This window comes from Alexandromys fortis, unplaced genomic scaffold, assembly GCF_014885135.2.
Source record: "Alexandromys fortis isolate MF-2015 unplaced genomic scaffold, M_Fortis_MF-2015_v1.1 scaffold_62, whole genome shotgun sequence".
Taxonomy (NCBI): domain Eukaryota; kingdom Metazoa; phylum Chordata; class Mammalia; order Rodentia; family Cricetidae; genus Alexandromys; species Alexandromys fortis.
Genome location: NW_026067942.1, coordinates 1,310,414 through 1,336,439, shown reverse-complemented (window position 1 = coordinate 1,336,439; position 26,026 = coordinate 1,310,414). Strand labels below are relative to the sequence as shown.

Genomic DNA, 26,026 nt, shown 5'->3' with positions numbered 1-26,026 from the left:
AAAAGAAGAGACCCAATGACAATACCTTTGAATTACTGAGACTGGCGACCCCTCTCACCTGCAGGGTGTGCTACAAGAGCCAATCAGGGAGAAGAAATGACGTCATACCAATCAGGAAGGAACAGGAACTGAGGTTGTAACCTTTTTAGCTTAAGTGTATAAGTATTAGACCCATTAGTGTGTCTGTTCTCTGCGTGTATGCAGTACTCGCAGAGGCCAGAAGGCGGCAGTGAGTTCCCTGGAACTGAGTTACTAACTATCGTGGACTGCCCTGTGGGTACTGGGAATTGAAACTAGGTCCTGTGTAAGAACAGCCAGGATTCTTAACCACCGAGCCTCCTAATTTCACTTTTAGTTTTTAAACTTGCGTTGTTTGTACTTCAACTGCGCAGCTGTCTGTTTCAGCATTCATCCTGCCTGAGTAAGCTTCCTGGCTGCCCTCCCTTTCGCTGGGCCTCCTCTACAATGTTTTCTGGGCGATCCCTCACACAACTTTTTTCCCGTTCACACATCGCTTCCGTTTCCCCCATTTCTTCATCTCATCTCACTAACTATTGACAGGCACCCTAAAAATCTATAGGCTGCATTCCCCCCAGTCGTTATCCTAATACTATTCTTTGAACCACATTAGGGACATGGGTGAGGTACGTAGTAGCCAAAGAATGGCTATCAATGATCGTATCTCTTCTTGTAGTAGATTTCACCTTTGCCAGGAGTAGCAACGAGTGCAGATCTAAGTGAACACAGCACCCAAGGAGGACTCATGTAAAATAAATAAGCGCAAAGAGCAAAGTCAGCGTAAAAAATCAGCGGAAGGACACCTTGATTCTAACAGATGCGTAAAGCACAACAAAGAAACACACACAAAAGAGATGACAGGCTACTGTGACACCTCTACACCCTCGCAACTCCCCAGTACTGCAAGCCAGAGAAAGTTAAGTATACAATCATAAATATTATACATGGTATACATCATGTAGTGCATCTGGTAAAATAAAACCCTGTCCACCTGAAGCCTGGGACAGAGAGAGACGAAGGGACCAGGCTCTACAGTGCAATCCTAGGGCATGCTCCAGTGGCTGGAAGACCTCCCAAGTCCTCCCTCTTAAAGGACTCTTCACTCTCTGATGGTGTCAAACTAAAAACCAAGCCTTGAATATATGGGCCTGTGGTGGTGGGCGGGGTTTATTCCAGATCCAAATCCCCACACAGCTCTTTACTGGTTTTGATTGCACAGCAGGACCATATGAGCCCCTCCCTGTCTTGGATTCTTTAAGCTGTATCATTCCACTTGAGTGGCAACTTTTTTTTACTGACTTCTTTCTCCAGGTAAGGTCTAGTGAAAGTTGCCTGGGAGGAGATACAAGCTCCGAGAGTTTGGTGGGAGGGAATTAATATTCTAGCTTCAGGGTAGAATCAAGCCATTTGGGGAAGAATGCAAAGAACCACACTTCATTCTGCCTCAAGAGCCCATGGTCCCCCTCGGAGTGGTGGTGGGGAATCAATCAATTGAACAAACAAAAACCCCCAGCAAGTCTGTGATTCCCAGGACTGTCATCACACTGTTCAAGTAGGCAGAGCTGAGGAAAGTTCCAGTAGCTAAGAAAGAGATGGAGGGCCTGGCTGCTTCCCGCAGCTCGCTCCAACCCCATACCCAAGTCTGTGTTTCAAGGGTGCCAAAAAGTGTCAGAAGAGCACCAAGTCTAGGGCGCTCAGACTTAGCCAATCGTTGAGGAATCTGGGAGCAATTCCTAATGACAGCATATCTCACCTTTAAAAGAAGGCTGGGTTACATCAATGGGACAGAGTTCTAATTCCTGGACCCTAAAAATACACTTACATGACGTCTATATGTTCTAGGAAACAGTAGAGAAAGTGTCAGAGGCAGGCTTGAAGAACAAAGTGGAAAGATCAAAATTTCCATTTTCTGCCCTCTCTCTCTCTCTCTCTCTCTCTCTCTCTCTCTCTCTCTCTCTCTCTTTCTCCATGAAGAAAGAAAGATGAAATTTTCCAATTTTCCAAAGGAACAAGGGGGCAAAAAAAAAAGATAAACAGAATTAAGAGGTCATTTTGTGCTATAAATTGCTAACAAAGAATTTTGTAAGCCTTCAGCCTGTGTAAATTACACACAGTTGGGAAAAGACCTTCAAGCAAAGCCAGCTATAATTGCTCCATCTATTTTCCCCTCCACCAGTGTTTCTAACACTAGTGCATTGTACAACAGAGTTATAAAGAAAACATTTAAAACAACTTCGCAGAGAGCCCCCGAAAGGCACCCCTGCACACACCTGTGAGGTTGGTGCCCTCTAGTGGCTAGGAGGACTCCAAGGTGCAATTTTCAGAACTAGAAGAGGGAGGTGACAGAATTTCCATGGTTGACTTCCTCAGTTCAAAGGGAAATGAGGATCAAACAGAAATGGGGATTTCTGAAGCTTATCTGCTAGAATATTCCTTGGCATTCCCATTCTTTCAGAGTGCCCGACTTCTTCACTGACCTTCTGATGGACCTTTGGGTAGAACTGCCAAACAGTGACCATTTGCTTATCACAGAGAAGAAAGAAAGAATTGTGTCTAAACCGAGGTGCTGCGGGGGGCGGGGGGGGAGTGCTGGTGATACCTGAGTTCTAGCACAGTTCTGCCTCAAAGGTCTCTGTACGATGGGCCACAGATTGATGTGGCATGTCTATCTGTTTCGTTACATTCTGAAGAGAAACTGAACACCCAGCAAACTGACAAGGGTATTTTTAGAGCTGCTGAAATGGCCTCTTGTTTTAGATGTAAGAGTTTCCAGCTCAGTGTGGAGAAAACTGACATCTACCTGGGTCTCCCCGCCCCTAGTCTTTAACCAAAGCGCGTGACACAGAATAGGGATCTGCCTTGGAAGTTTAGTCTCTTCTGCAGAGACACTCATCTTTAAGTCAATAAAGCCTCCCTCAGAATTCCTTAAAATTCTTCCCTTTTTAAACATCTACAACTGCCCATCCCAATCCATGTAAAAGATAAAGTTGATTTTGAACAACTCTGTGCCTATGCATGCGCATGTGCGTGCATACGTGTGTGTGTGTGTGTGTGTGTGTGTGTGTGTGTGTGTGTGTAGACCTAACCAAGCTTTTCCCTGGGTTTAAACCTCACGATAACTTTTATGATTAATTTCCAAATTCCCTGCATAATCAGATCCCTGTTTATCTCCCTTGTGGTTACCCCCTTTTCCATTCCTGTTCCTCTGTCCAAATATAACAACCCCATGCATTCCCTCCTGCCTTGGGGCCTTTCGAGTAAACACTCCCACCTGGCATGCAGGCTCTCTTTCTCTCTCCACTTACCTAGCTCATCAGTGATCAAATTAGCATTTTAAAGCTGTAAGTTTCTCCTCTGTTAAAAGTCAGATAAGAGGAAAAACACTTAGCCTATGCCCTCCTGCTAAGCCTTAAAAAAGGAAAGAAAGAGGGCAAAGATTGTGTCCTAGACAAGATGCTGTCCCTGCCCACCTATACTGTGTTTATTTATACAGAGGCTGTGCTCTGGAAGGCCCTGGTTTCTGTAACAATTAATATTTATTTATTTCAATTAATATTTAATTTAATATTTATTTAATTTAATTAATATTAAAGATTTTTGATAGCTGGTTAATCGAGTTAAAGCTCGGGTTTCCTAATAAGGAAATCTATCAAGTTCTTCTACATCCCATGTGGCAAACTTCAAATTTCTCTAACTTCTGTTTATCTAACAAAAAGACATATGGAGTCTCCCGGGGTCAGAGTGTTCTCACTGGGTGAGGTTTTCTGCAGCACCTGGAATGTTGCTTTAACCTATGCGCTTAAAACTTAGATGTTTCTAGTCAGGAAGACTGAATGAAACGAGATGAAATGTATCCACCACTTTTCATGGTTTCATCACCATTTTATTTATTTTTTGTCTTATTTGTGCTGCTAAGGTTTGAGCCTGGTCCTCTCATACAAAGCACATGATCTGCCATCTTTATCCAGCCCCTCCACCTTCATTTTAAATGGTATTACCCCTTACTTTTCTTCTTCTTTTTTTTTTTTTTTTTTTTTAGCAAATCCAGCTGTACAAATTATCTGTGAAATGAATTTAAAGAAAAACACTTCATTTGCTCATTTCTTACAAGGGCTTGGTAGTTGCAGTGGGGGGTAGCATTAGCACGTTTCTAATCCATACACAGATAGATATTGTCTTTAATCCACCAAAGGGTGCGAGCATTCCTCCCTCGCTGGAAGTTTCCTCGGCAGCTGTAAACCGTATCAGGTGTCATTCAATGCCCACAGAAAGCATCCTCTCGACAGCTTTAATTTCAGGTTGCGAACCCTACGCCCTGCTGACTGAACTCATTTGTTTGTGTCCTGAACACCATCCAGCATCCTGGACCCAGCATGTTTTCAAAAATATTTGTTGAGAGGGTAAAGGGAAGGCTTCCTGAAAAGGACAATGGCTTCTGGTCAAGACCATGTAGTAAGAGAAGAAAATTACTAACTGGTCTCTCCTCCCCTGCCCTCTCTTTCTCGCATCCACATTTTTCTGCATTGTGTTTCTGTTTTATCCACCACTTCCCTGTAGACTTCCTCTTGCATTGGATATGAAAACCATGGAAACTGAGGTGAGCATCACCAGCACCTTGGTTGGTGTGGCAGCTCCGAGCCATCCGGGTCCCTCCATCTCTCCACTTCCACTCTAAAAGCATAGGGTGGTGGGCACGTGCCCTTTGTACCTCTCAGCCCTCCTTCTGCTAAGAGCTGATTCTCCCATCCCACACCTCCCTCCAAGGTGGTAACAGGAAATTCCGTGCTAGGACAATGTACTCCCACCCTCTGAACAAAACTGGTTAGTCCAGAATTTATTATAAAAATGGGAAGTCCCTCTCAGAGAACATTAACTTTGGGAGCTAACAAATAAAAAAGCAAAAGCCGTTTGATGTGAATTGCATGAATGGCAATTCTCTAGAGAGAACTCGTGCCTGGAGTTCATTTCCTCCCCCAGAACCTGGTCCTTAACCAGTCCATTCCTTTTTATTTATTTTTTCCTCACTTAAGCTGGCCAAGTTTGTTTATGCCACATGCCACAAAACTGCTTTTACAACTATGGTAGACATTTTGGAAAACAGACATTATGGACAAAATTACTATTATGCTGCTGATGTCTCTAAAGAAGCCAGATAGGAAGGCACCCCTGTAGACAGTGAGCATCCTCTGCTACCTGTAGAAGAGCTGTAGCATTGAGGCAGTGACAGAAGATATTGGGCTCAGCTATCAGAAGCCTAAAGCAAAGTGGGACATTGCTACTTCTGGGCACATGCGCCGTACCCCTCCCTTTAAAAGGCAGAACCCCTATAGTAGAGTTTTAAGTCAGGGATTGTGATGCCTCCAGAAGTTCCTTTATTGTACAGAATTGTTTAGCTATCCTGGGTTTTTTGTTTTTCCATATGAAGTTGATATTGTTCTTTCAAGGTCTGTAAAGAATTTCACTGGGATTTTGATGGGCATTGCATTGAATCTGTAGATTGCTTTTGGTAAGATTGCCATTTTTTCTATGTTAAATCTACCTACCCAAGAGTATGGGGGATCTTTGCATTGTCTGGTGTCTTCTTCAATTTCTTTCTTCAAAGATTTAATGTTCTTCTCATACAGGTCTTCCACTTGTTTGGTTAGAGGTACTCCAAGATATTTTATGTTATTTGTGGCTGTTGTGAAAGGTGATGTTTCTCTGACTTCTTTCTCAGCCCATTTATTGTATGTATAAAGGAGGGCTACTGTTTTGTTTTGTTTTTTGAGTTAATCTTGTATCCTGCTGCAATACTGGTAATTTACACAATGAAGTACTACACAGTGGGAAAAAAATGGCATCTTAAATTTGCGGGCAAATGGATGGATCTAGAAAACATCATATTGAGTGAGGTAACCCAGACACAGAAAGAGAAATATATGTACTCACTCATAAGTGGCTTTTAGACATAAAGCAGAGAAAAAACAACGTAAAATCCACAATCCCAGAGAACCTACACAACAAAGAGGACCCTAAGAGAGACACACACAGATCTAATCTACATGGGAAGCAGAAAAAGACAAGATCTCCTGTGTCAATTGGGAGCATGGGAGAGGGTAGAAAGGGAGGGGAGAGAAAGGGAGGGGAACAGAGAAAAGTAATCAATAAAATCAATAAAAATGGTAGAACTCTGCCTTCTTTCTCTCTCTTCTTCCTCTTCTACTCTTCCCCTTTCTCCAGCCCCATCTCTTTCTGTCTCTCTGTCTCTCTCTCGTCTTTCTGTGTCTCTGTATTTCGCTCTCTCCCCTCCTCCAAGGCCACTCTGTGCTTTTCTCCCCGCCCCCCAATAAAGAAACCCCCCACTTGAACACCGTTGGTGTGGTGTGTCTGTCTCTCTCACTTGCCATGGGCTCCCTTGGCTCCAACCCGCCAGGGTCTCTCTCAGGCTGTTTTACAAAAATAAGCCCTAAAACCTCTAGATCAGCCTTTGATAGAAAAATGGCCTATCTATGGACTTTGTACAGTCTCAAGCAAACTGTTCATACTGGCATGAATTTTTTTCAAAGAAAAACCTGAGTTTCAAGTATACCAGTGAACATTAAATAGTGATAGACTATAACTTTCATGAGAACAGATTGTTTTCTCATCTTTGTGTCCTGAGACCTAGGACATATTTAGTCACTAAAAGATATTTTAAAGAGGAGCTGGAGTAATTGTTCAGCAGTCAAGAATGTTGACTACTCCTGCAGAGGACCCGGCTTCCCTGGTTTGGTTCCCAGTGCTCACAATTGCCTATAGCTCCAGTTCCAGTGGATCTGACTTCCTCATCTGACTTTGAGGGTACCAGGCAAGCCCATGGTGCTTACATGCAGATATATCATGGAGGGGGGGGACATGAAGGAAGGAAGGAAGGAAGGAAGGAAGGAAGGAAGGAAGGAAGGAAGGAAAGAAAGGAAGAAAAGAAAGGAGGAAGGGAGGGAGGGATAAACGGGTAGAGGAAGGAAGGGAAGGAGGGAGGGAGAAAAGAAGAGAGAGGAAGTAAAGAAGGATGGATGGACAGAGGGAGAAAGAAAAGAAGAGGGGGAGGGAAGAAGGAAGGAAGGAAGGAAGGAAGGAAGGAAGGAAGGAAGGAAGGAAGGAAGGAAGGAAGGAAGGACAGAGGGGGGAAGAAAAGGAGGAAGAAAGGATGGACAGACGGGGGGAGGAAAGGAGGAAGGATGGAACAGACAGAACGGGGGAAGGGAGAAAGGACAGACAGAGCAGGAAGGAAGGAAGACAGAATACACCATAAAATTCTTATTTCCAAGTGCACAGCCAGTGATCTTTAAATTGTCATATTCATGCATCTAATTTCAAATCACTTTTCCCAGCCTCCAAAGAAGCCTTCTACCCATCTGGCAGTCCCTCCCATCCCATACTCCCAGACCCCATCAGCTACCATAGTGTTCTCTGCCTTCCCGTAGTGTCTGTCCGTGCTAGCCTGGTACTCATTAAGTAGTTCAGGCTGGCCTGTAATTCACAGAGGTCTATCTTCTTCTGCCACCCTAACATTGAGATTAAGGGTGTTTGCCCCATACTCAGGTCGTTCTGAATCTTTGAGTCTGTCTGTTCTAGACATTTCAGATGAATGTGTAGCTGTTAAAAATATTTTTAAAGCACAAATAGGTAATTGAATGAACTGAAATCTTAAGGGTAAAATTGGGTTATCATCTATAGATCATAGGTAGATATTACTATAGGTATTAGCAGATTTTATTATTATTCGCATTTTTGCATTTCTCATGAGCTTCAGTATAAAGTTAAGCACTGAAATGGGATCCCATGCCTAATTCTCTACTTACATACACTTAGCTTTGAGTTTTTTACAAGTTAGGTGAAGCATGTATTATTACATTACTGCACCGTGGCTGGCCAATCCCTCTGCCTCACCCATCACCTTAAATATAAGGAGCAGTATGAAGGCAAACCTGCCAGTGTCAAAGAATAGCCACAGGAAATCATGATCTTTGTCCTGCAGCTTTGCAGAACATAAGCCATCCCGTGGTAAGACGGGGATGAGCGGATGTGCACATCTGTCCATGAGCCTCCATCTGTGAGAATGCACCTGCCAATCTGCCATAACCTGCCTTCTATGCAAACGGCTTCTAAATCAACATCCTAGTAGGACAGTTCCTAGGACCAGAGTTCAGCCTGAGCCCAGTAGCTGGCTCACTATAATGGAGTTTTCTCTGTACCACCTGCACTTTGAATGAATCGCCTTCCCTGGAATGGCCTCAGATAGCTCCCAAATGTACTAATAAGTGTTTAGAGTTTCCCAACATTGTAGATAAGATCTACTAAATTAAACCCATACTTCTGAACAATATATCTAAGTAAGACATGCTCTTTAAACAATCTGGGGTCCCTGTAAGGAGCCTGTAGAAGATTCTAAAAGCAACATCAAACAAATTAGTTTTTCTATGAAGCAATACTCATAATTTTTAATCCAGATTCAAAATCTGCGGTGGAGGGGGTTTCTTCCTGCCTAGCAGTTCTTGGGACAGATGTGTATAATAGCACACAGAATAACAAGGAAAAAACACACACAAGCTACTGACCTACTCATTCAGCCTACACAGAGGCGAAAGCAAGGAAGGAGTAGTGTCAAGCGCAGATGTGAAACATGTGGGTAGGGTCCCCTCATCCAATGAAGCAAAGGTAAGGGGTGTGGAGGGAGTGGTCCTAAGAATGACATTCTTCATTTTTGCAAATTTCCCTTAGTAGATATTATCTTGTTTACAGAGCTTCTCCTGGTTCCTTGTTCATCAAAATAATCCACTCAAAGACATACATGGATCTAATCTACGTGAGAAGTAGAAAAAGACAAGATCTCCTGAGTTAATTAGGAGCATGGGGATCATGGGAGAGGGTAGAAGAGGAGGGAGAGGAAGGGAGGGGAAGCAGAGAAAAATATATAGCTCAATAAAACAATTTAAAAATAAATAAATAATAATCATCTCCAAATAGTCTTAGTGATAAGAGTCAATAAAATGTGAAGAGAATAATGTGTAGCTGAGCTTGCTTGTTCAGGCTGCCTGAGCCACTTATGTATCAGTAGATTGTAGAAGAATAACATTTTTCTACTACAGAAAGCCAGGTTTGTATCCATTGAAAACCACACAACAACTCAAATCTCATTTGATTGTGTTCACTGACTTTCTTTTCTTGATCCTCCAATTTTTTATCTGTCACTTAAAAGTTTTGGACTTGACCACATCTGAGATTGATCCTTTTCTGCATGTCACGAAACACTTTACACTCCCCTGGCTTTGCTTTGCTTACTCAGTACTGAAAAATATACAGGCAAATAGTCTTTCTACAGCATATTGATGGTAACTATGAACTATGAGAAGATTGTTTTAGACAGAGTTCTCTGGAAGAACAGAGCCAAGTGATGGATATATATATGTGTGTGTGTGTGTGTGTGTGTGTGTGTGTGTGTGTGTACATATATGTGTGTGTGGTATATGCATTTATGTATGTGCATGTACATGTAAATGACTTTATCAAATCAGCTTACCTTGAAATAGTAACACTTGCTAGTTGCTAGGTCCTGGAGACGACATGCCTGAGTAGTTGGAAGGGTCCCACAAGGGCTGCCTCATACCAGAGAGGACGACAAGCTAGCAGTTCCTCTGGTACATGAGGATAGTGCCTCAGCATTTCCCAATTTGGTATCAAGACCCTGGAGTGTTCCTGGAGAGCAGCTGGTCCGTAGTCAATGATGGAAGACTGGAAACGCTGGCTCTATCGCCCGTGAAGGGATCTGCAGCAGGGAAACAGATTCAGCTGCCGGAGGAAGGCCAAGTGAGCAGATAGCAAATAATCTTCCTTGGGTCCCACCCCTTTTTCTCTGGGAGGGTACCAGGAGGTGCCACACACAAATGAGTCGTCCCATAACAACTAAGGCCATTAGAAAGTTCTTCAGTTGAGGATCCCTGCTTAGCTGATTATAAATTATGGCTTGTTGACCTTAAAACCAACCACCTCAAAGTCAAAGGATGCTCAATAGTCACCCAGCTTTAGATTATATCTTTCTGGGGTTGCGGCATCAGCAGTGGTGGTGGTTTGTGCCTGCGTGTCCCTGTGTGGATACCAGTGGGTGTAGTGCACATTCATGTGTGTGGGCAGAAGACAACACCGTGGATCTTCCAGTCAATCTCTGATTATTTTTTTCTTTTGAGACAGTTTCTTCCTGAGCCCAGACTTCACTGATTCTGAAAGACTGATGGACTGGCAGGCAAGCCCCAGGGGTCTTTTTATCTCGACCTTGCCAGCACAAAGATCACAGTCTTAGGTCATCATTCCCTACTTAGCCATCATATCTTGACGCTTCATGTCAATTGCCTCTTTCTCCTACTGTTATGTAACTAGAGTTTTAGGGCAGATGCCCAAATTCTGCCAGCCCTAACAAGCTAGGCTCAACCACCATCCTAATTCAAGAGCCGAGAGAGAGTGAAAAGCAGAGACCAGAAGTTTGATTACATGGGAAGAACAGCCAGCTGGGTTCAGTGACCCTATGCTCCATCTCCAGGATGCTGACAAGAACTTAAGATTTCCTGGACCAGAGATAAACTACGATGAGACAAGAGAACACATTGTAACTGCTGATTCATGAGGGTGAAGAGACAGGGGGGAACAGCAAAAGGAAAAAAAATCCCCTAAAAAGATGTGCAAGAAAATGCCCAGTATAGTACATTGTAAATGGAATTGATTTTCTTTTAATTAAATCCATGAGTATGGGCTAAGAGTTAACACTGGGAAAAGGATTGAGTATCAGATAACCATATAAGAACCTTGTCCATTTTCTTGTTAGTGTAGAAACAGTGTCTCCCCATGTGGCTTATATTGGCTTGAACCTCCCACTCTTCGGCTTCAGCTGAGCAGAACCAGTCAGGTCCCACACAAGAACACAGGGTACTGCCTACTGGGAAGCAGTAAAAAATGTGCTTTCCTGAACTACAACCAGGTTGGAATCTCAGATCCTTCGTCTTCTAATTGAGTCTTAATTAGTCATCTAAGCTTCGGTTTTCATATACAAGAGAAAGAAAGAAGCCTTCCAGCTTTATTAGAGGGTTAAGCGAGATAACGCATGGAAAACACCTGCCCAAGATTAATAGACACATCCCCTCCTCATCCTGGCTGAATGGATCACTCAGCATCTGTTGGCACAAAGCCTACATGCTCAAGCCAGAGATGTTTGGAAAGGTGTGGTGGCGTACTTCTGCTAGGATCCCAAGTTCAAGGAGAGCTGAGATACAGAGTGAGAGCAACTCAATGACTAACAAACACACAGGACTTTGGAGGATTGTCTTAAGGTTTCTGTTTCTGTGACAAATACCAAAAGTAAGTTGGTAAGAAAGGGTTTATTTGGCTTACACTTCCTCATCACAGTCCGGCCCTGAAGTGGGGCAGGAACCTGGAGGCAGGAGCTCATGCACAAGTCATAAAGGAATGCTGCTTCTGTCTTGCTGCTCATGGCTTGCTCAGCCTTCTTTCTTATAAAATCCAGGACCACCAGCTCGGCAGTGGCCCCACCCACAATGGGCTGGACCCTCTGCCATCAATCACTAATTTAGAAAAAGCTCCACAGACTTGCCTACAGCCCATGTTCATGGAAGCACTTTCTCAACTGAGGTTCCCTCCTTCCTGATGATCGTAGCTTGTGTCACGTTGATGTAAAACCGTCCAGCACAAGGATAGAGAGTTTTTATTTTATTTTATGTATCTGTATATGTGAGTGGTATAGATATGTATCACAAGCATGTAGGTAGGCACAGAAGCCAGAAGAAGGAATTGGATCCCCAGGGGAATGCAGTTGTGAAATGTTCATGGGTTCTGGAAATCGAACTCTGGTCCTGTGGATGAGCTGCAAGCACTCTTAAACATGGAGCCTTTCCAGTTCCCAGGGTAATTTTTTTTTAGCCATGAAAGTTTTCATGTTAAAAACTATTATGCAATAATAAAAGCCCCTCTGAAGACAAAGGGGGTATGGTCAAAGATGTGGAAAGCACAGTGGTTATGCCATCACCAGCTCTGGTTGTCCCTGCAGACTGGACACTCACCCAAAACACCAGTCACAGAGACATGCAGCTCAGACTAAGGAAGTTTGACCAATGCCCATATTGGGGACAGCAAATAATGTGGTTTAAAGTCAGGAACTCCATGCCCTTCTTCAGGGTCCTGTGGTTTACCTAGAGGAAGAGCGGCGGAGCAGAAATATGGCTAAGGAAGACATACAGTCTAGGTCAAAGTGGGTTTTGTTGGTCACTGTCTCAGTTTGGCTCTGAGGATTGGTTCAAAGAAGTCCTTATTGATTAAAGGGCAAACCAGTTCTACCCATGAGATGCTGCCTGGGGGTGGCCTGGGTGATCTGTCTGTGAGGTTGTGTTGTGCCTGGAATCCAGGGTGGCTGCAGGCTTAGGGCAGTGTCTGGAGATGTTTGGACATCAGTTTAGGGAGTTGGAACAGAAAACTGAATGGGAACATTAGGATGTCACATGTGGTTTTAACTTTGTGCCTTTAGCCTTGATGGGAGATGAGCCAATCAGCTACCATTAGTTGTAGGCACTCTTTGAGTGATTAATATGTCTAAGTGCAGAGCTAACCAAGACTGTGACACAGGAGACAGATGCAGAGGTAAAGGGCAGGCAAGGATCCAGGCGCTTATCCTGCTAATGGTTACCTTGTAGCCCAAGTGTGACTCAGGGCCCCTTAGCAAAATCAGGATTCATGCACATGATAGGAGGCTAATGGACTTTTGGTTGTACTGGACCCTTGGATGACACAATGATCAGCATCAAATGCAAAGAGTGACAAATCTCATAGCCTTTTAAGCTTGAGGTATTTGCTTATATTATTTTTAAGACGCTATTCATAATATTTTACCTTTTGTTTTTCTAATGTTGCAGAATGATTTCATGAAAGTTAAAAGACAACAACAAAAATCAAAACCAAAACCGAATTTTAAAAAACAGAGCAGCCAAGTCGCAAATCTCAGCAGCTGCCTGAGGAGAGCGGGGGGGGGGTAGAAAGAGAGAGAGAGAGAACCAAGCTGTTGAGTGGAGCAGCATGGTGTTCATACAAGGGCAGACATGCAGCCACAGGAGAGGAAGGAGCAGCTTCAGAAAGAGTAAAACACAAAGTTTTAGCTTGCTTAAGACAGAAATTGAAGAACCATACTTTTCTGAATAACTCGGAGAGGTAGACAGACTCAGAAAGCTGCATGGCTGTTACTCTATAAGCAACTACACAGAAAATAGAAATTCTGGGAAGAAAGGTCCATTATCTCATTAAAGGGATATATTTTTTTCTCCCATCCCTTTAGCATCCCTGGAAGTGGACATGCAAAACTGAGGGGTGGTCTTGCCTTCTGATGGGGCTAGTCCCAACCCAACTGGAACACTAGGTCTCCACCCACCTCAAAAATTCCATTTTTGGGACCATAAAGAAATAGTTCCCCTCTAATAGGCCTTTGTTATTACTGAAACATTTCTCCTCTAAAGAGGTAACCCTAAAAACGTTGACGAGATTGGCTGAAATGGTTAATGGGTTTTATTTATTTTTAAATACGTCTTCCTGTTTATTTACGCAGTGTGTATGTGTGTGTGTGTGTGTGTGTGTGTGTGTGTGTGTGTGTGTGTGCTTATGTGCCACAGTGCACCTGTGGAGGTCAGGACAACTTTCAGATATCAGTTCTTGATTGAATTCAGGTCATTATTTTTGGCAGCAAACACCTTTCCCTGCACAGGCATCTCACCAACTCATAGTTCAAGTTTTTAAACCTCTCTCTATCTTGTTTGTAGTTATAAAATATTAACTTTTCCATAGCAGATGTACAAACAGTGAATCATAGATATATAAAAACAAAGCAAATGTTGTTGTTAAGAAAAATGAAAGTTTAAAATGTATAATCATCCTCTCTCCATCTATCCATCCATCCATCCATCCATCCGTTCATCTATCCATATATCCATTCTTCTATCCATCTATCCATACATACATCCATTCTTCTACCAATCTATCCATTCATCCTATATACATCCTACCCATCCATACATACATACATATATCCATATATCCATCCATCATCCATCATCTGTTCTTCTACCCATCTGTCCATCCATCCATCCATCCATCCATCCATTTATTTGCATTCATCATTTCTTATGCCAGTCTATTCACTTGTCCATCCACAATTCGCATAATCAAATTTATAAAAAGCCCATTAAGACATTCTATCCGACTACAAAACACATATTATCTTTATTTTCTCCATTCTCAATAAAAAAGGAAGAATTTAAATACTTTGATTGCTCTCTGGCTTGATGTATAACACCAATGCATAGTTTTCATAATTTTAAGGAAGGAATAAAAAGTTTCACATTTGCTTCTTACAAATAAATAATACAATTTCAAATAAAAGACTCAGATTCTTGAGAGAAACAGTTTTCACTGGATTTTTTATAAATTGCTGTCATCCATCACTTTCACATCTACTTTTCTCTACAATGGAATTCCTAGGTTCTTTGTACTTCAATAAGAACACATCATAGCTTTAACTATAAATAGTGCTTTTAGCAAAAATGTCAATAATCCTTAAAAAGTCCCACACTGTATTGATCCAATGCTGTCTGATTTTGTTATTGATTACTTAATGCCGGTTCCTTCTAAGTTACTACAGTTATCACTCTATAGATTAACTTCCCAGTAGGTGACAATTCCAATGCATTTAGTTTATCAAAGACACACATACCCAATAAAGAATTATTTTTATATTTCATATTTATTTATACAAATGTGTTTTATATTTTTTGATCAACTTTGGTGAATTGTTTAGAATGATGATATGTATAATAAAGATTGTATCTTTTGCAAGTATTTAAGTGATATTTTATATATCAAATGAAAATCATGAGATCTATAATTTTCCTAAATTCTGCCCCTTTGTATGACTGTGAGCAAATAAATATGCAGTAAAATGTGTAAACCACATGATAGTAATTTTACTGTTGCTGGTGGAATACATATTTTAAGTTGGTGATATTTTTGTAGAAGTAAGATGGATTTGAATAGAGTGATTGGTGTTTTCAGTCCTAGAGTGACCAGTGGCCTCTATATATTTATGTATTTGACAAAGTGCCAACAAGTATTTGACAATTGTTCAACAATAAGGAAAATCTTCCATGATGACATAAGCATGTTGCCCTACAGCCCGAGCGCCTGTTGCATGGCCACAGGGATTTTTAAGAGAAATGTGCCCACTGGGCTTTTCCTGGGCAATTCATCATATATTATAATGCAAAGTCAAAGCTGGCAGAATAAAAGCTTGGTTAGTGAAAAATGGGAAGAAAAACAGAGAATTGGATTCATGTCAACTTTTAAATTTGACTTGTATTCTGTTTCTTGCAAGTGTCTGTTTGGAAAATATGAAATGCCAGCATTTCACAGAATGACCTCATTGCTATAAAAATCATCTTTAAGTTTTTCCTTTGGGTTTAGCTTAGTTAGCTCCACAAGGAGCTAAACAGAGGCACTTGAACTGGATCCAGAACAAAACTAAATTTCTCACACGCTTTAATAAAAATGGATTATTTTGCTTTGATTTGGTTTTCAGTATCATATTTGAAAGCTGAATTCATTGCTTTAAACATGATTGATTTTTTAAAGAAAATTTATCTTTCCCTGAAGTAAGCCTAAATATCCCAAACTTTCATAAGTATTAGAATTAATCAATCGATTGACTTATGATATGTTCCACCACTATGGTTTAGAAAAAAGCTACTGTCTTAGGCTCTAAAGACCAGCCCAAGGTAAATTCTATTGTGAGCCAACACGAAAGCCTCACAGAAATAGCTGCTATTTTATTAGGTCATGTGAACTAACTGGTAAATTTAGAAAGGGACCTCTGACTGGGAGGAAGATGTGTAAAGAAAGGGGGGGTAAGCAAGAAAAGCAATGGGTGGTGAGATATTGTCTTTTCTCAAACATGAAATTTAGATTTAACTATTTATACACATGATAACCGAAGAGAGGGAGGAACAGAGCAAGCATGCTGAAGATGAACCAGGTGAAGCTATGTGGATATGAAAAAGTCAAAATAAATCCCATTACTTGATATAGTAACAAAAAATAATTAAAATGATGAGGAGAGTCATGTTTCCTGTCATCTGAACTCCCTGAAGCAATCTGGATGCATATTATCATAGGATGCTCACTCTTACCTAATCCTGAAAAGGAGAGAGAAGCCAATAGGAAGGGAGAATAAGTCAGTTATGCTACTCTGGGAGAGAAAACAAAGGCCAGGGAGCCTAGATTTGTTTCCCAACACTAATGTTTTCAGAAGCAAACACAAATGCACTGTGTGGGGAATGAAGCATCCCTTACATTCCACCCGTGTTTAAAGATGAGAGAACCCGAGAGCAACATAGATAGAGATCTGCTGTCCTTTAGATTGTAAGTATAAGAAAACAATGGAGTTATAGAGAACGCTGGAGAGAGGAGGAGAGAGACGAGTGGGGAGGCATGTAAGTCAAAGCTAGGCTGAAATGCCAAGCTAATTGGGAGTCTGGAAATAAGTAGGCACCATTAAAAAGGACAGGAAAGAGAAAGACTGGGCCAATGAGGCTGAAGGGAGGAGGAAGACCGAGAGGAGGCACTAGGATGTGGTTTCCTCCAACAGATGAGGTTTCCAGCTACATATGGAAGAAGGTGTGTGGATAAGAGGTCATTTCCACCCTTCATCCGTCGGCTTCCCTATCATCTATTAAACTAATAGCTGTGTTTTAAGCACACTCCTACGAAGGCATCTTCAGAGGCCACAGGGAAGAGTACCCAGTCTCAGGTAGATGCTGCTGTATGCAGTTCTGTTATAGGATGAGAGGTGAGTTCCCTTCCTCTCTGATCACACTTGCGGTGTGTGGGGGGAGGCATGCATGATGTTCACAGTGAACCAACTTTGTGTGGACGAGAAAAGTCTGTGTTTTCTTAAAATAGTAACATCAAATAGGCTTACTGGGGTATGTAATCATATGTCAGGGATCCAGTGACATAGACAAATGCAACACTGGGCATTTTCTCGGAGAAGCAGTTCTTCAAAAATTCCAAAAATAACCTATTATTATCATAAAAATGAATTTTCCTACTAAAGGGAAAACAATGTCCCTCCACCAAATGATCAGGATATATGGACATATTTTTAGCACATGCGCACATGCATGCACATACATGCACACATGCTCACACACACACACACACACACACACACACTTCTTTTCATTTCTGAAACTGCAGAATTCTCAAAGGGCCATTTTCAAAAACACTAAGGTCTCCACAAAGCTTCCCGGAACAGCACATTACTATAACTTGACACCATGTTTTAGATATTACCCAATAAACGTTTGCAAGGCAGCAATAAACCTTGCTTCTAATAGCAGGCTTCATGCTGTGCTACCCAAGTGCAGAGGAAATGACTGAGCAGAAAGCTCACATCCAGCATCCAGGGGCAAAGGCACCATCAAAGAGCTCCAGAGCCCAGTTCGTTATGGTTCCTCTGAGGAGGCTCGGAGGCAGAGCCAGCCCCGATCCCTTCCTCATTACAGGGCACTTACTCCAATCTTTTCCAGGGGCTTCTAAATGTGCAAGCCCTCAGCAAGGCTGTGTTTGAGGCAACCAGCAGTGTTGGTCTGACTGGGTTGAGGAGGTACTGGTAGAACACTGTGCATGTCTATGTGATGAAGCCACTTCCATTCTTATTTCTCCTTATGGTCAGACAGATGCTTTCAGCTCCGCCAGGTCCCAGCCTTGGAGCCCAGTGTTGAGCCAGTAAACATAAGACGTGAAAAGCCTGTCTTTCGAGGACTCTGAGGATCACAGAGAAACATGGAAGCCTACGCTTGTTTGTAAAGGGAATGGTATGTTTTTTGCTGTAGCATTTTCTCTACATAAATGCTAAAAGTTCTTAACTGATACTAATTTGCTACTAAATTGGCAGCTCCTCTCCTATTTGAGAAGGGGGAGCTCTGTAACTGATATCAGAATCTGAACTTAGAAGAAAAGAAAAAAGAAAAACAAGACCTGGAAAAATCTACTGCACAAGACAGAAGCATGTTTGTCTCTGTGGGTCACAGTCCTGCCCACTAAAGGAAAGAACTTCCCTGCTCGCTGCCTTGATTCTGAGTAGACCGTATCCACAGTTCAGTAACCAGCACACCACCTACGCACCCGAATGATTGTTTTCTGACGAGACTGTCTACATTTAGGGATGCTCAAAGCTTCTCTCCAATGTTTAGATATTGTGTTCTTCTCAAATCAGCTGAAATGAACATCCTGGCTTTTTTTTTTTCACTTTACAAGAGAAGTGAAAAAAAGGAAATAGGAGGGAAAGAAAAATAAAGATTAAAATATTTTTAATTTTTTTTTGCTTATGGTAAAACTTAACACCAAGACTAGATTTTATAATCCATGTGAGGCAAGGGATAACTTCAGGGCAGAATCTATGGTGAATCATAAGCAAGTCATATAGTCCATGTGTGTTCATGTATCCTGATATGAATGATCAGACAAAAAAGCATGCAAAATGTGTGTGGACTTTGTCCACAGTGCTCTCAAAAAATGACCAGTTTCAGTAACGATGACCTCATTCTCAATCCAGTTCCCACCATGACTACTGTAAAATCCCATCAGACAGGGCAGCATGGTGATATTTCTCTCTTGGAGCCCCTCCTATTCTCAAAAATTCTGTCCCACTTTCCTTGAGAGACTTATATTCATTCTCTTTTCTCCATATCCACCTCAGACAACAACCTTGAAAGCCCAGTGGCTTTAGGTGACTTTAGTGGCTGTGACCATCTAGCACCCCAGCTTCTGAGTTAAGCTTACCAGGAGCTAAGGAAATGTCCTCCATTCTCAAAGAATCTGATTGACTTGTTTCCAGAGATTGTGCATTACTCATACCTAGCAACTATCACAACTTCAAGTCCTATTCTATATGTGTGCTAAAATGGTTCAAGAAACAGACAGCCTGGGCTGCCATGTGATGTGGGTGACGGCGAAGCCTCCCAAAGCGAAAAGGGAACAACAATGTTCCAGTTGGAGGGAGAGGTGGAAACAAGCAAACAGTTATGGGAAAGAACTTAGCATCCATGGAAGCAGTGACTGTCGACAGGATACTGTCAGGGGACAGAGCTGCAATGACTGAAGGGGGGCAGGGGAGGTTAGGTCTAGGAAGAGGATTCTACACTGCAGATTTTTGGAGTTTTGTCCTTTAGGCAGTAGGAAGTTGACCAGGGGTGGGATGGAGCTGGCTAGTCTTGTTGTCAATTTGACTACACCTGGAAATAACTAAACCCAAGGCTGGGCATGCCTGTGGGGGATTTTTTTTTTCTTAATTAAATCATTTAAAGAGGGAAGACCTATTTCTAATCCAGATCTTTTGAAGCGGGAAGAGTCACCTTTAATCTAGGCCACACCTTCTGCTGGAAGCCTACATAAAGGAATGCTAGCAAGTTCATTCCTTTCCTAGCTTTAGAGTCTATGTCTTCAGGATTCCAGTGTATGCTGAAGACCAGCTGAAATGTCCAAGTCTCGTACCTTCCAGTATGCTATTGTTGGATTGGCTATAACTCAGCCTGTAAGCCATTCTAATATATATGCATTAAATATGCATATATATTCTTTATACATACATATGCACAAATACATACATATATATATATACTCTATAAGTTATGTTCCTCTAGAGAACCGTAAATGATACAATTGCTTATTTTCAAGTGCACATCTTTTGTATTAAATGAGGTAGACCTACCTAAGACCTGAATAACTTTTCATAGGGTCAAGAGTAACACACAAGAAGATGGCCTTATTGGAAAAGGAATTTCAAGTCGGAAAGACTGATTTTTCTCTCACTATGGAGTACGGCAATGATTCACATTTTCTGTGACCTGCCTCTCTTCTAGCTGGCAAATGCCATCTAAGTATGCAACATGACATTCCAGAGTGATGTGGGAGTGATTTCTTATTAATAAAGAAACTGCCTAGGCCCCTTGATAGGCCCACCCTTAGGTGGGTGGAGAAAACAGAAGAGAATTCTGGGAGAAAGAAGCTTAGTGAGGGAGTCGCCATGATTCTCCCGCTCCAGACAGATGCAGGTTAAGATCCTCCCTGGTAAGCCAGCTCTTGGGCTACACAGAATATTAGAAATGGGTTAGAACAATATGTAAGAGCTAGCCAATGAGAAGCTGGAACTAGCCGGGCCAGGCAGTGTTTGAAAGAATACAGTTTCCGTGTAATTATTTCGGGGCATAACCTAGCCATGAGGGCGGCCGGGTGCCGGGGACGCAGCCGTGCCGCTCCTATCTCAACACAAGAGCCTACATCCTAGGTTCCCAAACTTCTTTCCTGATCTTTCTGCCCTCTACCCCCCATTCACTAACATGTTCATTGACAAATCAAGAAACAGCAGTGTGTTTTAGAAAAACCTAGAGAGCACCACAAATCAAATGATAAAAAATTGAAGCTATGTTTTCTTGTATGCTTGCCAGTCCACCAGGATTCATTTAAGGGAGAGAATGAGGTAGGCTCTTGTATTTTGATTTTGTGGACAGGAAAGATCTAGCAGCAACTTTTACAAAGCATCATTAATTGTTGTCTTTGCAACATGGGAAGATATAGGAGACATTGCAATGTAACATCATTTACAAAGGTCACCACCAAGAATAACACAGTCAAGTTACAAAAGAACCAATTGACCTAAAATTCTCAAAATGCTGTAAGGGAGTTCATGATTCTCTGTTTGGCCAGACTTGCAGCTGCGCTTCTGTTGTATGTGGCCACATGCAGCTCAGGGGTAGAGCTTGGGTGTGCCTGATGGGTTTAGGGTAAAGACAAACAGTTACAGGAGGGAATGGAGAAAACAGACTTTTTTTTAAAAAAAAAAAAAGACTTAATGTATGTCTTCCTTCCTTTTTTCATTCTTTCTTTTTTCTTCCCTTCCCTTCCTTTCTTCCTTCTTCCCCTTCCTTCCTTCCTTCCTTCCTTCCTTCCTTCCTTCCTTCCTTCCTTCCTGCCTTCCTGCCTTCCTGCCTTCCTGCCTTCCTGCCTTCCTGCCTTCCTGCCTTCCTGCCTTCCTTCCTTTTTGCCTACCCTGCCTACCTATCTGTAGTGTGTGTGTGTGTGTGTGTGTGTGTGTGTGTGTGTTACTCAGTCTAATACCTAGGATCTTGCAAATGCTGGACAAGTACTGAACCGCTGGACCAGAACTCTACCCCACCTTAATAACCTTTCGCTTTAGACCTTGAATTTCATCTCAGCCTCCCAAATACCTGAGACTATAAATCTGTTCCATGAAGACTGGCCAATGAGAGATGTATCATTTACTGGTGGGTAAGTTTGAATGCATTATTATGGACAGGGTTGGAGATGTGAGCTCTAGAATGGAACTGTCTCTTTCGTTGGATTGTTTTTACGAGGAGTCTAATAGTCCCCTTGTGACTCCCTATTCACACTCCCTGACTTTGGGAAACAGCTTTTCTATGTGACTATGTCTATGTTTTTCAGCAGTGTGAGCCACAGGTATACCCTGAACACACACACACACACGCACACACACACACACACACACACACTATAACCAAGATAAACGGAACACTACCAGTTGGTTGTGTGGCAGGGCACCTGTCACAGAGAAAAGCTCCATAAATGTGAAAATACTGAATATCATTGCTCTGGGGAAAAACAAGGCATCGCTTCAAAGAGCCTTGAAAACAAACAGAAAAAAACTCATATATTTCCCCAGATCTGTGCAGTACCCCCTCTAATGGAAAAGTCCATTTCAAAGAACATGGGGCCATACGGGTAGTCCGTTAATACAAACTGAGAATGTGTCCTTTGGGAGCCTGCCATTGAAATCCAATGCCCGAGACAAGGAAAATGGACAGGAAAGACAGACCCAAGGAAGTGTCCAGGCTGAGCTGACATTAAGCATCGCAAAGGAGATAAATGCATTTTTGTGGTTCGCTTCTTGAGACGCTGGTATGATGGGTTGACTCATTTCACTGTTTTATTCGCGGAACCTCAGCAGACGTTATCCAGAGAACTTTCAATCCAATCTATGTGCGATTAAATTTTTATTTTAAAAAAATCCCTATTTTTGGAACTGTTGGTTTAGAGTTCCAGCGTTTGGTGCTGTCAAAATGAGCTAGGTAGAGACATGGGGCAGGGTGTAACTGAGTCAGCTAATGGGAGTCACGTGCAGAAGAAAGCGGTGTGAGGGTGAAGGGGGATGAACCGCTCGAGGACAGTGATGAGATGTAAAATTTGCCTTTGTATGTTAGAATCTGCCGAGCTTTCCTATCATCTTTTCCTGAAAGGAAATTAAACTGCAGTAAGCTGTGCTCTCCTAAGATAGTAGCCATGGTCTTGTTTATTTTTAATTAAATTCCATCCAGATAAGGGGGTCTTCATCTTCTTTGATAGGAGCTTTGCTGACCACCCGCTGATCCATACCCCTGATAAACAAAACACCTTCCAAATTGTATCCATTTGGGACAGCTGCTTTTAGAAGCCGGCTGCAGCACTGGGAAAAGCTGCAACATCTTTCTGCAAGGAATGAGAAACCTCTATTTATTTTGGTAAGTGGCGTATCTTCTGAGAGTAAAGTTACCATCGAGAGGAACATTTAATCTCATTTTCCCCAAATCCTAGTGCTCTGGAAAGCACAGCAGCCTCCCGGCTGTGTCCTCCCTGTGTCCTCCTGGCTGCTGTCATCTGAAAGGCTCTGTCACTACTGATTACTCTTTAAGCAAACAGAAAAACAAGAAATGTCCATCTTAGCCACCAGCCCCACCACCACAGTGCTCCCTGTTCTCCTTCCCATTCCCTGTCCATTTCTGCACTCACTCCTCCATGCGGGACACTGTCAGGCATGGGAAACAGTTCACCCTTTGTTTAGGGACCACAGCGCAACTGATGTCCTGTAGAACAAATGACAGCGTGATCTAAATTACAACCTGCAGAACAGGCCACAGACAAAAATCTCAAGCATTAACCCGGTCCATTTACTCAACTTGTAAAGGTTTTCCTCTCAGTAAAGTGTATGCACTTCCCATTCCAGTGCCAGCCCCCAGGATAGATCTTGAATCTTCCAGGATTGGGTTACACCCTTCCATATGGCAAAGATTAGAACATGGCTTCCTCTCCCCAAAGCTATCTCTTTTCTATAGGTCATACTTCCCATAGGCTTGCACAGGAATGCCACAATCCAGCCCACGTCAAGAGTTTTACTTTGAAAAGGTTTAAACACACAAAAACAGTCAGCGGAAATTGTACGCAGGTCCCATGTCCTTTTGGGCCACTCCTCCCACATTGTCTTCCCCCTTCATTATCAACATCCATTCTCTAAGGAGAGTGAACCATTTCTTCCAATTGATGAACCTGCGTGCTTACGTCATTCCCTCTCCAACCCATTCTTCACATTTGAGTTCATTCTTGGTGTTTTCTACGTTACAGATTTAGACAGATAACACAAACTACCACAGCATCATATGGAGCAGCTTCCTGGCCTGCACACCCTCCTCCTTCTCCCTAGTCATTTCTGCTTCTCCTCCTCAGATCTTTATTCTGTCTACACAATATCTATTTTTCCAGAATGTTTTGTAACAGGAATAATACAGTCCACCGCCCTTACAGATTCTCTGCTTGTAGTAACACACATTGAAGTTTCCTGTCCCAACGTCTTTTGCTGTGTTGTTATGTGACTTCTTTGTAGCTCTTGTAAAAATCCCGTTATCTTGACATACCCTAGTTTACAAACCCATTCACCTGTAATTGTGACTGCAGTTGCCATAAATATCTGTGTGCACACAATTTCCAAGTCATTTGGGTGAATACCAGGGAGTGCGATTCTGATTGCTGGATCGTGCAGTAAGACTGTTTAATTTTAGAAGAGACTGCCAAGCTGTCTTGCAACCATTGGAAGATTTTAAATGCAGCACACAGCCCAGTTGTTCTCTGAGCAACTCTCCCAGGCGGTCTCTTTGTCAGAGCCCCTGACCCAGAGACCAGGACTCAGTCCCCAGGACTTACCGGCAGAAAGATGGCTCTCATGTGAGTGGCCAGCAGGCTAGGCCCAGCTATTCAGAAATCTGAGAGCATTCTAGCCTTGACATTTCCTCTTCCTCATCATTAGGAAGAAGGTGAAGGAACAAAAGGAAAACAGCCTGGAATATTCCTCAGTGAGGGACATGGAGAGGTTCTAGAAGGAAACATGTGCACCGTGAGCTTCTCAGAACCTATTAAACAGAACTGAGGAGTCTTCGTTGCTACGTCTTTGTGATGTGTACCTGTTAGGCTGGAGGCTGATGCCAAGCCATGTATATAGAACTGGGGTGTGTGGGAGGGAAGGTGCGTGCACGGGGGAGGGAGAGGGAGGAGAGGGAGAGGGGAGAATTTATTAGATTAGTTTATATGCTTCGGGTCAAGCCATCCAAAACCAGCTGTCTTCTGATGCTTGGAATCTGCTAGCTTCTCAATTCACAAGAGCAGTTTCAGTCCTAGTATTGAAAGACTGAAGGATTCCTGGAGAGCAGCCGGTCTTCAGCCCATGCTGGAAGCTTGGCTTTGAGGTCAGAAAGGGATGGTGCAGGCAGAAGCAGCAATGAAGGTCGCACTCACCAGCAGGGACCAAAGTCAAGCAGGCAAAATGCAGCAGGTTTCCCCCCTCAAGCCCTCCTAATCACTGGGTCGTCTCCAGAAAGTGCTGCCTGACATCCTGCGCTCAGTTAACACTTCCAGGAAACACCAGTGGAGACCCACACAGGAGACTTAGTCAGTCGCTCAGTCACTCAAATTGACAGGCAAGGTTAACCATCATGCTACAAGATCCCCTTACTTGAAGGAAGAATTGCCAACAGTCTTGACTTCTTCTTCGACCCTCGTTGTCTGCAGGAGTTGGAAAAAGTTCACATGGCAGATATGAACTTATTTCCCAGTGGGGGGATCATCACACCTTGGCGTAAAACGACATGGGAGTGCAGCCCTGCCCCCGAGAATAGACACTGAACTGTGTACTCCAGCCCTGCCCCCCAAGAATAGATACTGAACTGTGTACTCCAGCCCTGCCCCCCAAGAATAGATACTGAACTGTGAACTCCAGCCCCATCCCCCTGAGAGCAGACACTGAACTGTGAACTCTAAGAACAGCCAGGCAGAAGAACACAAGGAAATTACCCATTGTGCTAACTTTTTATTCCTGACCTCCTGAAGGTTTCAGAAAAGACTTGCTGAGGTTCAGAGAAATCAGAATCACTGTGCTCAAGATTTAATTTCACCAAATAGAAGGCTTGAGGGAATGCTGCTGCAGAAGCCAAGGTTATAATTTAAATATTTACTTTAATAATTTGCATTCTGTTTGGATTACATCTTCCACTTTTTTCATAATTATGAATAAAAATAATAGCTGTGCTGCAAGGTCAAGGCCATTTTCAGTTTCCATCTGCTCCTAAGCTGATGTTGGAAGCTATTGCCAAAAGTCAGAAATCTCCTCACCCATTCCCCTTATTAATGTAATCTACAGAGCAATCCACAGCAGCTAAATAGCAATGAGTTTGCAAAGCCCGTGAGTAGTTAACCCACTGCTTGGAGTTTTGTTGTTGTTGCTGCTACTGTTATTTGTTTGTTTGTTTTATTAAACTAGTGACTTGTTTTAATTTAAATTTGGTAATATTTTATAGGGGTGGGCTTACCAATTATTAGTAGAATAGTTGACTACTTTCAAAATAAATATCAACATGCCCAGGGAAAAAATTCATCTTGGGGAAAAATACAATGATTAGAATCATGGGTTTTTTTTTTCTTATTATGGCATTTTTTTCTTACTACAAAACCCCATTATATTGAGTTTGGAAATTTATAGTACCTTCAGGAATTGGGTTTCATATAAATAGAAGTATCATAATCTTTCAAATAACCAGAGTAATCCAAATCTCTTTCA

The 26,026-nt window shown here is 42.4% G+C and overlaps 1 long non-coding RNA gene across 2 annotated transcripts in view; it reads right to left on the bottom strand.

Moving 5' to 3' along the window:
• Positions 1–25,140, bottom strand: part of LOC126505367 (uncharacterized) — a 340,557-nt gene extending 315,417 nt beyond the window's left edge. The window contains exons 1-3 of one of the 2 annotated variants that reach the window (XR_007592876.1): positions 24,926–25,140; positions 24,121–24,289; positions 9,557–9,825 (exon numbers count right to left, since the gene is read on the bottom strand). This is a non-coding gene — a long non-coding RNA (uncharacterized lncRNA). Of the gene's footprint in view, positions 1–9,556; positions 9,826–24,120 lie in introns of both variants that reach the window. The other variant, XR_007592877.1, reaches the window with a different exon arrangement.
• Positions 25,141–26,026: the final 886 nt, after the last annotated feature.